Source organism: Cavia porcellus, unplaced genomic scaffold (assembly GCF_034190915.1).
Source record: "Cavia porcellus strain 051 isolate PalLab524CR breed Dunkin Hartley unplaced genomic scaffold, mCavPor4.1 scaffold_19, whole genome shotgun sequence".
Taxonomy (NCBI): Eukaryota; Metazoa; Chordata; class Mammalia; order Rodentia; family Caviidae; genus Cavia; species Cavia porcellus.
Window position 1 is genome coordinate 13704888 of NW_026947502.1, and position 12459 is coordinate 13717346.

Sequence of the window (12459 nt, forward strand, 5' to 3'; positions counted from 1 at the left end):
TGTAAGACTTCGAGGTAACCATGAACGTTCTGAAGTGATTACTGGGTAGAAGGGGAAGATCTTCATTTTGAAGGTTTCTGAACTCCTGAGACAAGTGTAGAACCATTTCTAGTATAAGGGGTGCTGATTGATGGGCAGCAGAGACAACAGTGTAATGGATTGTTCTCCTCAGTGCATTGGCTACGTAGCACCCCAGCCCAGGTCTCCAGTCCTCTGGGAGCTTCCAAAAGCCATGCACTGTCCCTTAATATTTCTGGCTTGAGCCAGCAGGAATGGGTTCCGTTTTCTACAACAACAACAACAACAAATCTTGACCAGTACGCTAGCAATGTCACAGATCAGTTGTTTAATCTCTTTGACCCTTTCCTACAAAACGATAATAATGAAAGGACTGCCTCTTTAGGTCGTCATTATGGTCAGATAATGCATGTAAATTTGCACTATGCATGTTATAAATGAGCTCTCACAGGTCATTCAGACTAAAAATAAAGGCAGGCAACCAAAGAGGAAATCAAGGCAAGATGGGATACAGCAGCAGCCGCTCCCCCAAGAGTAACAGGTTTTAGATTGAGATCTAATCTTTAAGTCCTTTGTAGCCATATGAAGAGGACAGGAGAAGGAGGGATGGTGTGTGACTGGGCTGTTCCAGGAAGAAGGGAGAGGCTTGGTGACGCCTTAAAAAGGAAAGCATGTGTTCTCCTAGAGAACTGAGAGACTCCAGTGTGACTGCGGTACACAGTGTAAGAAAGAGACTTGGAGAGAATGCAGATAGAACAGAGAGGGGGTGGCTCAGGAACACCCTGGAGGGATTGAAATTCACTGGGCTTCTGTTACCACGCCACCTGAAAACCACCAGCAGACATGCCTTCCTTAAGCTGCCCTGCAGAACGTACATGTAAGATCAGTCCCAAAAATGCAAGCTTCCAGAGGACGGGAAATATATATTACACCTCCGCAGTGTACTATCCTGAGCACGTGGGTTCTTGTCAAATGTACTTTGTGTTAAGTAAAGTTGAATGAAGCATGTATTTTTGTTTGAAATATTTTGTGACATAGCAAATGTCTTTCTACTTGTGAAGGACCTGTAAGAGTTTCTTGTTTTGCACAGTGCAAGCTTTTTACAACCCAGTGGATGAAATCCCTCTCTCTTTTGACCCCTTTTTGTTCTTGTCCAGCTCTGACAATAGTTATCTCTTAGTTAACCACGTGGTGTTTTCCGTTTCTTTCTTTTATTTTTATTTAGAAATCATACCACCAGGATGAATTCCATGAATATTTGTGTTTTGTTTTCTGTCTGAGCCCCAAAACGTTGTTTCATAAGATGATATTTCATAAGATGATTTTCAGGGAGAAATCTTCACCCTAGTTGGTTACTTCTGATTGCAAGGTGAGGAATCAGTTTGGAATCAGCAGGGCAATTGTCCTGCCGGCTCCTGGGGACACCCTGGAATGGTTCAGTCTAAAATCAACAGCATTTTGTGAACCAGGCACAGAGATACAACCCTGTAATCTCAGCACTGAGGGAGACTGAAGCAGGAGGATCATAGCTTTGAGTTTCATTCAAATAGCTTAACAAGATCCTATCTTAAAATTAAAAAAATAATTTAAGGACTGAGGATACAGTTCAGTGATAGAGAGGCCCTGTGTTCAAATCCCAGTAATACACTGAAAAACATTTTGTGAATGTTCAACAAAGTCTAACAAATGTTACCATTCTGTAGGCTAAACAGGAAGTTAGTTAAAACGCTTTGATTTCCTATAATGTGCCATGGCTGGCTCATATCAGTTTATGAAAATCAAAAATTAAGGAATTTTTCAAATCTGTTATTAAAACTGGCAAATATTACAAATCAAGGTTACTTCTGCATCTCCCTCTATCCAGAGAGCCGGTTGTATGATGGTTTAAATCAATAAGGACAAAAGCCAGGTGTGTGCGTTTTCTTAGAGAATATTAGAGGACAGAGGCCATCACCACCTCAGGAGCATAAGTGCTAATTAAACATTGTTGAATGTACTAAGTGCTGGTGGGTTCATGCATGTCTCAGCACCAGCACTAGGCTCCCCAATCCAGGCTCCTAGCAGAACCCTTCCTAAAGTGAGAGTTCTCTAGAGTGGCCTGGAGGGCTGGATTGTCATGCCTCTCATGATATTTGTGTCACTTATTTAAAAATAACAATCATAACACTATCAGTGTATTCACCATTTGAAAAATGTTCATAACATTCCCCGGTGAGAGGGTAGCATTTTCTAGTTTCCAAAGTATTTGACGCATCTTCCTTTGTCTTATTTTATAAAATGGCATGTTTAGCCATAATCATCATGTTCGTTTTAGGGATGTGACCTATCTTGTCATTTTCAGTTCCTCCACTCCTTTCCCCTCCCATGACTCTCTTTACCATTTTCAAGAAGTCTATCCTCTTTTTTCCTACCATCTTTCCTTTATTTTACTCATTTACTTATTGTATCTTACTTTATTGATCCCCCACAATAAAGTAAGCATCTTTCACAGTAGCTCATATAGTGATTAGCCTGGGAGGCACTGACTATTTATTACATTATTAGTTAGTTATTACTAGTTAATCGTACCCCTTCATAGATGAAGATACTACCTAGTGGAAGTTACACAAGCTAATTCAGGGTGTTATTGGTTTGTCTGTTTGTCTGTTTGTTTTGGGTACTGGGGATCAAACTTAAGACCCTGTGCTCACCAGGCAGGAGGTGTTCTGCTGAGCTATATCCCCAGCCTGCTAATCCAATTTTATTTGGTAACATTTCTAGTTACACTACTCTGCCTATATACATAGTCCCTAAACTTTTAAAATGCTTTACTGTATAGCCTTTCATTTGTCCTCATCACAAACATAGCAGAGAGGCAGAGATTTTTATTTACATTTTATTAGGTGATAATATGCTGGCAGAGAGGGTCTTAGTAACATCCTCGAAGTTGCATAGGTTTGCTGGTAATGCTTCTATTACAATCTCAGTTAGGCAGGATTTCAAAGCTAGACTGCATATTATATAAGGTTATATCATTTTACTGATTCATTCATTTCTTCGGAAAGGTTGATCAAAATCAGCTAACAAGAAGCATTATGCCATCATGCACTCAGAAATGTCTCCTAAATACTGTCACCAGTCCCCCGAGATTATTTCTTTCACTCAAAATACTTTAAACCTGCTGATTATTAGGTTATCTGCTTTACTACTTAAGTTTACTGAAGATTCAAGTTGAAATTTCAAATATAAAATTACAGGAAATTACCTACTTTTTCTGTGAATGGAATTTTGATTTTGTTTAATCATCTAAGGAGATGCTGATTTTCCATGAGTGTAGAAATTTCATGATTGTTCTTTTCTTAGGATTCTAACAGTGAGAATAGACACAGGTCCTTTGAATGAATTATGAAAAATATACAGACTTAAGCGTGATGACTTTTACATTTATACTGTAAAATCCAAAGTTATTTCCAGCACAGGGCTTTCTGATTAAAAAAAAAGAAGAAATTATGCTGCCAGTTTGCCACTTTTGCAGTGGGTAGCATCACCACATATTTTATGAAATCCATCAGAAACTTATGCAAACATGCATGATGTCATATTTTTCATGTGAGGGAAAAGAATTTTGGAAGTGGGAAAGCTGTTCACATTTTTTAAATCTTGTTTTGTTTTTATTTTTTTCACTCTTGCTGTTCCCTTCTGACCTTCCTGAGGATGTGTGTGGGTGTTAGATCGTTACCAAAGGGAGGGGCTCTTGTGACTACAACTGGATCTACACAGATTGGAAGGCACACTTTCCCACACACTGAACTTGGCTCTGGTGTACTTTGGTGGAATGCTGAATGGAAAAGATGCAGAATGTTTTTGATCTGCAGAGAAATTCAGCCAGTATAGCATCCATCATATTCTCTTTTATAACAGCCAGATTAACATTTGGGATAGAAGGCATGCGTAAGTGGGAAGAGGGTGTGCCTGGAAACCTCTTTTCTTCTCTTTTAAAAAGTTTTCTTCTCTGCACCATTTCTATCCTTTGTTTGGTTCTGTTTTTAAAAAATTAAAAAGAAACAAAAAACTTTTTTCTCTCTTAAAAAACTACAAATACCACGTATTCTGTTTATAAGCACTCAAATATTAATGACTAATACAAAATAAAAAGTAAAAGTGGCCCTTCTCCCATTTTATATTACTCCTAATAGTAATCAATAAAGAACTTTACATTGGTGGGTTTGGAGTTTTTACTATGAATTTAAAACCATTTGTTAGGAGTCTACACTTTGCATTATAGGGTGAGAATTTGTTATAAAAATGTATCTTTCAAGCATATTAGGCTATAGCCTTTTTTCATTTAAACATTAATATGTTTTGTCGTCTTTTATTTTGATGTCAGAGTGCATTCTATGGCTTGGCTTATTCTTTTTAGAGCTGTGTAATGTTTCATTATACTGACTGTGCTTTTTAAACTACTCCTCTTTACTTAATATCTGAATTCTCCCCAATCGGGCACTATTACTTGTGGTATCACTTTAAACCCCTGTCTTCTTACATAGTAATTTTGTATTTCTCTGAAAGGGATTTCTGGAAGTAGGGTGTTTTGAAGGTAGTAATTATTAACACTTGCCATTTCATAAAAGACTATCTGCATTAAAAAGAATTTTCATCATGCTACACGCAGTACTCAGTTGTATATGAGATAATTGTTGGTACTCTGTGTCCTTATTACTGGTCACCCTTTAGAACACTGAGAGGAAGGGAACTTTGTAGCCATCACTATGACCATCATGATACCAGAATTCCACTGTTCTAGTGAAAATGCCTCCCGCATAACTACGAATAAGCCATTATGCTGTTGTTGTTCTATGCCTATCTAGTTATATCTATTTCACGTTCCCATAATACACAAGTATGTGTGTTTTATATAACTACAATAATATGAGCCGTCCAATTTTTACTTGGCTCTTTAGGTACATTTGGCTTCAATTGCTGTCAGTCAGCTCAGAAACAGAGTATATGTGATGTACAACTCTGCATACAAATAAGGATCAGGAGAATGATCAAAGAGACAAATGGGAACTTTAATGGGGGAGTAGTGAGAAGTCCTAGATATGATTAAAAGGAAGATAAAAAGTCCATTAAGCAACTGAAGAGTAATTTTTAGCATGAAAAATTGTAGACAGTCCTGTATAAACAGAATCCATATCAGACATTAGGTACTATGGTAAATGATCCTTTGTCTTGAATACTTCTTCAGCTCCCAAAGTTTGGTTGACAGATGGTGGTAGGAATGCAGGATATCTGCCTAAGTGTATAGGGTGGAGGGTTGTGTTGGACTGGCCAAGACTTGCTGCTTTATAATATGATACACACTTTACAATTATAAATTGAATTCATATTATTTTACATGACCTTCTCTTCTGTCCTGTAATATTGGCAGAAAAATCCCATCACTACACAGAATAAATAGGAGCTTGAAGAGAAAAACTGAGATGAAGATCATCGTGCTAACACACATGAAAGCTGAGACTACATTTATTTCTAACTTATGTCATTGTGGAATTAGGATCTAGGCTTTCCAATGCCAAGAGCTATGCTCTGTTATACATAAGTCAGCAAGGATAGATGATAGAGAATGGTATGAGTTGCAGCAATTAGAAAACAGTGTAACTTGTCCAAAGATATTCCAGTTGAAATATTTTTAAATAGTGTATAAGAAAAAGTATATTTTGGGACAAATTCAACAGACAGGCTTGCAACCTTTAACCTTGCGTTTAGAAAATCCGAATGTTGTACAACAGAAAATTAAAAGAAGAATTTGCTTCTGAAATCCAATATTGTTCTCACTGTTCTGTTTTATTTTATTTTATTCAGTGTTCTGTTTTGACTGGTTTTATTCTGTTCTGTTTTATTTAATTTTTTTTATGTCTGATGGTATGGACAGCAATTTTGAGGATAACAAGAGGCATTATGGTAGCCATTGTTGATTTCCTATTATGCTGTTTTGAAGTTCTGTATCACTTTCACTGTGTTGTTTTGATTGGCTTTACTTTGTTTTATTCGCTTTAAAATAAAATTTAAAAAAATAAAAGAATTTTCTTTAGGAGTTGACAAAAATATTTCCAAGCCAGGCGTGATGGCATGTCCCTACAACTGCAGCACTAGAGAGACTGAGATGGGGGAACAGCCTCCAGTTTGAAGCTAGCCTGGGGTAACCAGCGAGTTCAAGGCCAGACTGAGCTGCATAGTGAGACCTTATATCAAGAAACAAAAAAAATTTCTTAAACATTGATGAAACATGATATTGGGAGACAATATTTTAAGTATAGTTGAATGTGGTCTGAAAGGAAATGCTTCCTAGAAACTTTTAAAACTAAAAAGATGTTTCAAAAGTATGCATTTAAACATTTTAATATACATCTATATATTTGGACTCTCCTCTAATCTCCTCTTTGATGGAAGACTTTGATTTTGGTCAGCATGGATTCGTCAGCCCAGGCAATTGTATAATCCAGTAATAGAGTTTCTATGGTGGTCCAGAGATTGCTCTTTGTTGCCTGGAGAGAGGACACACGATGAACCATTTCTTCCAGAGTCTGGATTATTTTCCTAGTGATTCAGTACTCACAATGCTGAGAATACACAGGGCATTCCCTGTACGAGGAAGAGCTACTGGTAATTGTGGATGTTCTGACCAAAAGGATGAGAACAAATTGAGGTTGGAAGCAGTTTAGAAGGTAGCATTCAAAAACAAGACAGAGAAAAGCCGAGAACTAATGAGCACAACCCCAACCCTGAACTCTGAGGTGCCATTTTTTTAAACTTGCACAAACACACAAATTTTTTCTATTGATTTTCTCAGCCATCCTGTGAAATCAATAGGAAAAGAAAAAAGGACTCGTTCATTTTATTATTTTATTTTACTTAAGTGCTAGGGACTGGACCCATGGCCTTTGAACTGAGTTGCATCCTAAACGGCCCCCCCCCCCGCACTCACCAACATACACATATTTTTTGAGGCAGGTTCTCACTGCATTGTGTAGGCTCATCTTGGATTGGAAATCCTCCTGCTTTAACCTCCCTGAGTGCTGGGATTCAGTTGTATATCACTGAAGAGGCTCTACCTTATAACTGAGCAGCAATCGAAATTGTTCATTAAATACCCAAAGATAAGAGAAGAACATCTAATATACCACAGGGAAGACCAGAACCCAGAGCTCTGCGTGGAAATCCTTGTCTCTATATTTCATCTTTTGCATTTTAAAACCAGATAGGACTGGCTACGTGGTGGAGACCATCTGGAAGCAAAGCATCAGTAAATAGGAAGGCCTGTCTTCAAGCTCACATTGGGGACATGCAGAGAAAAAGCAAAGGAACCACTTCAAGCTAAATGAGTGGAAAGGATAATGACAGAAGAGCTAAATATTTCTGTTAGGAGGGAAATTTATTTCTCCCTGTGCTGCTAGGAAAGGGAGAAGTGGGGAGAGTAACAACATGTGTGTGGGTGTGAATATGGATCCCATATAATGTTGTTAAGTAAAGCTGTTTGTAATTTTCAATACTGTTTCAGGAAAGAGATCCATGCCAGAGTTCTGGAAGCAAATAAACAGTTTTATGATTTTTTTTAAACAACAAATTCTGGGAAATATAGAGAAAAATTTAATTTTAACTACACTTGCCCAAAATTGTAGGATACACTAATTGACTAGAGATTCTTTAGAGCCCAAGCAAGGAATGTGGTGATTTCCAAGAGCCAACATGACTTCACCAAGAATGAGGAAGACAAGACTGACCCACTCCTCAAAGACAAGATTTTAGTGATGTTGAGAGGCCATGGGAGCATAAAGTTGATTTGAATTCTAGGAAAGATTTTTTTTCAGACTGTCTTTCTAGAAAGTTGTTAGATATAGATATTAATTATGATAGACTTTAAACTCATTGAATAATTAGTTGTATTAAGTGAATCACTGATCATGAAATTGAAATTTCTCCTGCTTTGGGTGAGTCACTATGCCCACACCAATTATGTAGCTCAGTATGTGCCTCGCTTCAGATACTCCAACGCTGTTCAAGTGAAAAATATCTTGAGCAACCCACAGGAGGTTCTCTACTAGCTGGTCACTTGGTTCTACCGTTAGCCTAGTTGCATTGTATGTTTTATTGTGTAAGACAGGAACATATACTTTTAGAATTTCAGATGAGGAAAAATCTGGAGAGTAGTGATATGCTATTATAGAAAATTGATTTCAGTTCAGTGCCAAAGCACCTGCCTAACAAGCACAAGGTCCTGAGTTTGATTCCCAGTATCAAAAAAAATTGATTTATCAGAAATTCAATGAAAGGATTTAAATAATAAAATTAATTTAAAAAAAATAAAATCCTGAGATCTAAGGGAAGGTAGTGAGGGTAGGACTTCTCATGCTTCCCTCTATATGAAGCCAGAGAGGCCAGGTATTATGCAGTTGTTCTTAGGTGGCCTACTATGGCTTAGAGCAGAAATTTCGGTTGGCAGTTACATGGAAAAAGAGGGAAGCCATCTGAGAGGAAAGCAACAGAAATGAGGAAAAGCTACACAGAGAATAAAGATAGGAATTCAGAAAGCAGGATAGAGCTTGGAAATAAGGAGCTAAATGCTAGGAATTTTGGACAAGCATTTATTTATACACTAGTCCATTTAAAGAGAATAACAGTAAGAAATTACATTATTTATCAAGATATCTGAAGTCTTTGCAGCAGAGAACACACTAGGTTGTGTGGAATTTCCATTATCCTTGGGTTACATAATCATTGCAAGTAAGCAAACTTACAATGATATTGAAAAAGAAGAACCTCAGGATCTTAGCTTTGCTCTGCTTTCTCATCATACATCTTATTAGGGAATCATCTTTTTTTCCCATGGGAAAGCTAGGAATTAAAATACCAATGACTAATGAATTCATTGCTGTCCCAAACCATTCCCCCAAATTTGAGATCAGAATTGTAAATTCACTTGAATCGGAATTCACTTGAATATGGCAGACACTCAAGCTCCATGAAGAAAATTACTCTTTACTGATTTTGAAGGTAATCCTGTAGAAAAAGAAGCATACTCAATATTTTTAACTAATAGAAAAGAAGCCACACTAATAAGATCTCTAAGCCTCTTTTTAACTCTAACATCTAGTGGATAAATTAAATAATCTTGTTCTTCATTGTTCTAAAAAAAAGTCAGGGTGAAAGTTCCCAAGAGGCTGATTTACATGTTGTATGAAAATGTAGAAATTATCTGAAATATATACTTCTAAAGGTGGTAAGTCTTCCATAATATGAAATAACGAATTTAAACCAGCTTTGAACATGCCATTGAGGTTATGCTGATGATTTCTGGTATCACCCGCAAGTTTACAAGATTATATATATATATATATATATATATATATATATATACATACATACATTTTTCACACAATTATGAGTATGTAAATTTCTCTATTCTATGAAAACCAAAATAAAATTTTATAACAAAATAAGAGAATAACAATAGTAAGTATACTTTTATCTTTAAAGTTGTGACAAGAGAATAAGACATAAACCAAAAGGATTCTTACCAAAAAAAAACCCCAAATAGACCATAGCACAAAAATCTTTTCAGTGGTGTAAGATAAATTAGTTTTATATGTGAAACAATTTATCATACATATTAAAATAAATTGGAAACAATATAATATGTTAAGTATTTTGGAAATATTTTAACTTTTGGGCTGGGGATTTAGCTCAGCAGCACAAGCAACTGCCTTGCAAGCAGGTGGTCGTGAGTTCGATCCCCGGTACCAATAAAAAAATTTTTTTTAAACTTTTCCCTATTTCCTATTTATTTCTCTTCTATTTTATTCTTTATTTTTATAATTGTCCATTTCTTTGGTTTCTCATATAAGAAAAACCATTCAATATTTGAGCTTGTATGTCTGACTTATTTTACTTAAAGTTATGTTTTTTAATTACACCCATTTATTTACCAATGCCTTGCCAATCTTTTTTTATGGTAGCATCTTTCCTCATTGTATATAAATATCTCCTTTTCTTTATCCATTCATCTGTTGATGACAGAAACACTGTTTCTGAGGATTATAAACTGTGCTGCTATAAACATGAGTATGTATGTATCTCTGTCATATGATGATTTTAACTGTTTTGATAAGATACCTAAAAAGGGACTAGCTGAAGAAAATGGAATTTCTAGTTTTAGTTTCTTGAGGCATCTCCACACTGATTTCCATAGTGGTTGTACAAATTTATTTTCCTATCAACAACGTGAGTTCCTTTTCCCCTATATTCTCACCAGCATCTATTATTATTAGATTTTATAAGGATAGCTATGTTTTCAGGGGTAAGATGCATTTCACTGTAGTTTTAAGTTACATTTCTCTGATGGCCAGGTACGATGAGCATTTTTCATGTTTACTGACGATCTTCACTTCTTCTGAGAAGTATCTATTCATTTCAGCCGCCCATTTTTCATTGGATCTTTTAGTGAGGGGCTCTAATTTTTTTTAGTTCTTTAAACAGCTGGAAAAAGTGTTTTACTTTTCCCATTCTGCAGAATGTTCACTCTGATGGTTTTTTTCTTTTCTGGTGTAGTAGGTTTTTAATACGATATGATGCCATTTGTTGATTCTTGGTGTATTTCCTGTGTTACTGGGAAAGTCCTTGCGTATGTCTGTCTCTTCAAGAGTTGTACCTGTGATGCCCATTCTGGTTTAACTGTTGTCCTCTTTTTAGGTGCTGTAAGATTTACAAAGTTTAGGTTTTATTGGTCTTGTTCTCTACTGTTTTGTTTAACTTTATAATACCTAAAGAGATAGACAATTCTTCTTAAGGATACAAGAGGCATTATGGTAACCATTGTTGATAACCTTGTACTCTGTTTTTACATCATGTGCTATGTCTATCCTTGGTTTTGACTGACAGCTTTGTTTTATCATGCTTGATTTTATTCTTTTACAAAAAACAAAGTAACAAGATCTAAGGGAGCAATAAAGCCCAAATTGTGTACATTTTGTTGTAATAAAGAGAGGGAAAGAAAAGTGCCCTGAAGGATACAACAGCAAGGGTGTTTAGGTGTGTTACATAGAAGACCATATTAATATTTTGGATTGGATTACTGAACACAACTGTTTGCAGTCTCACTGTTTGAATGTTCGCTTTGTGTGCTTTGATCCTGTGACCTAAAACACCGTTTCCAAGATGATAGCGAGTAATCTATTAACTGGTGATAGCATACTGTTTTTTGTTTTTTGCTTTTCTGTAGTTCTGAATTACTTGTACCCTTAAAAAAAAAAAGAGTTGTACCTGTTTAGTTTTCCAACAGATTAAGTGCTTCTATTTAACATTTAGGTCTTTGTTACCTTTTGATTTTAGTCTAGTATATTGTGAGATATTTGGGTCTATACTCAATCTTTTGCTTGATGTTGAAGCTGGGGATGTTGAATTTCCCCAGCTATCTTTTCTCTAGTATATGCTTTTGGCTCCGCAGTCAAAAGTTAAAATATCTGAATTGCCTAGGGTTGTTTTTGCCTGCTTCTATTCTTTCCCATTGATCCACAAGCCTATTTTAGTGTCAGTACCATGCTGCTTTAATCACTGTAGCTTTATAGCATAACTTCAAGTCAGAGATTTTGTTGCCACCTGTTTTACCTTTGTGACTCAGGATTTTGCTTTTATGGCTCTATTCTGATTCCATATATATTTTGACATTGTTTTCTCTAGCTCTGTGACAAATGATGTTGGAGTTTTCATTGGGGTCACATTAATCTGTATATCATTTTTATAATTATAAGCTACTTTGACTGTGTTGATTCTGCCTATTCAGGACTAAGGAATAGCTTTCCCTTTTTTGATATCTTCCTCATTTTCGTTGTATAGAGTGATGTAATTTTCATTGTAGAGATCTTTTATATCCTTAGTTAGGTCAATGCCTAGTTATTCAATTCTTTTGATGTTACTGTGAATAGTATTATATTCCTAATTGCTTTTTTCAGTGAGTTCATTACTAGCATATATGAATGCAGTTGAATTTTGTGTGTTTAGTGTCATGGCATACTGCTGAATTTGGTTATCAATTCTAGGAGTCCTTTGGAGAGTTTTTTGGGTATAAGTAAAGGACCATGCTATATGCAAACCGTATTTTTACTTCATCTTTTCCTGTACATATACCTTTTATTTCCTTCTTTTGTCTTATTTCTCTGGCTAATGTTTTGAGAACTGTGTCAAGCAGAAGCAATGATAATAGGCATCCTGATCTTGTTCCTTTCATTTCCCCCCTTATTTAGTAACGATGTTAGCGTAGATTGTTGATAAATGCCTTTTATTATGTTGAAATAAAGATTTTCTATACCTATTTTCTCCACTGTCTTTTTTATCATGAATATATGTTCAATTCTATCAGAGGATTTTTCCTGCATCTATGATATGAGCATATAATTTTTACTTTTG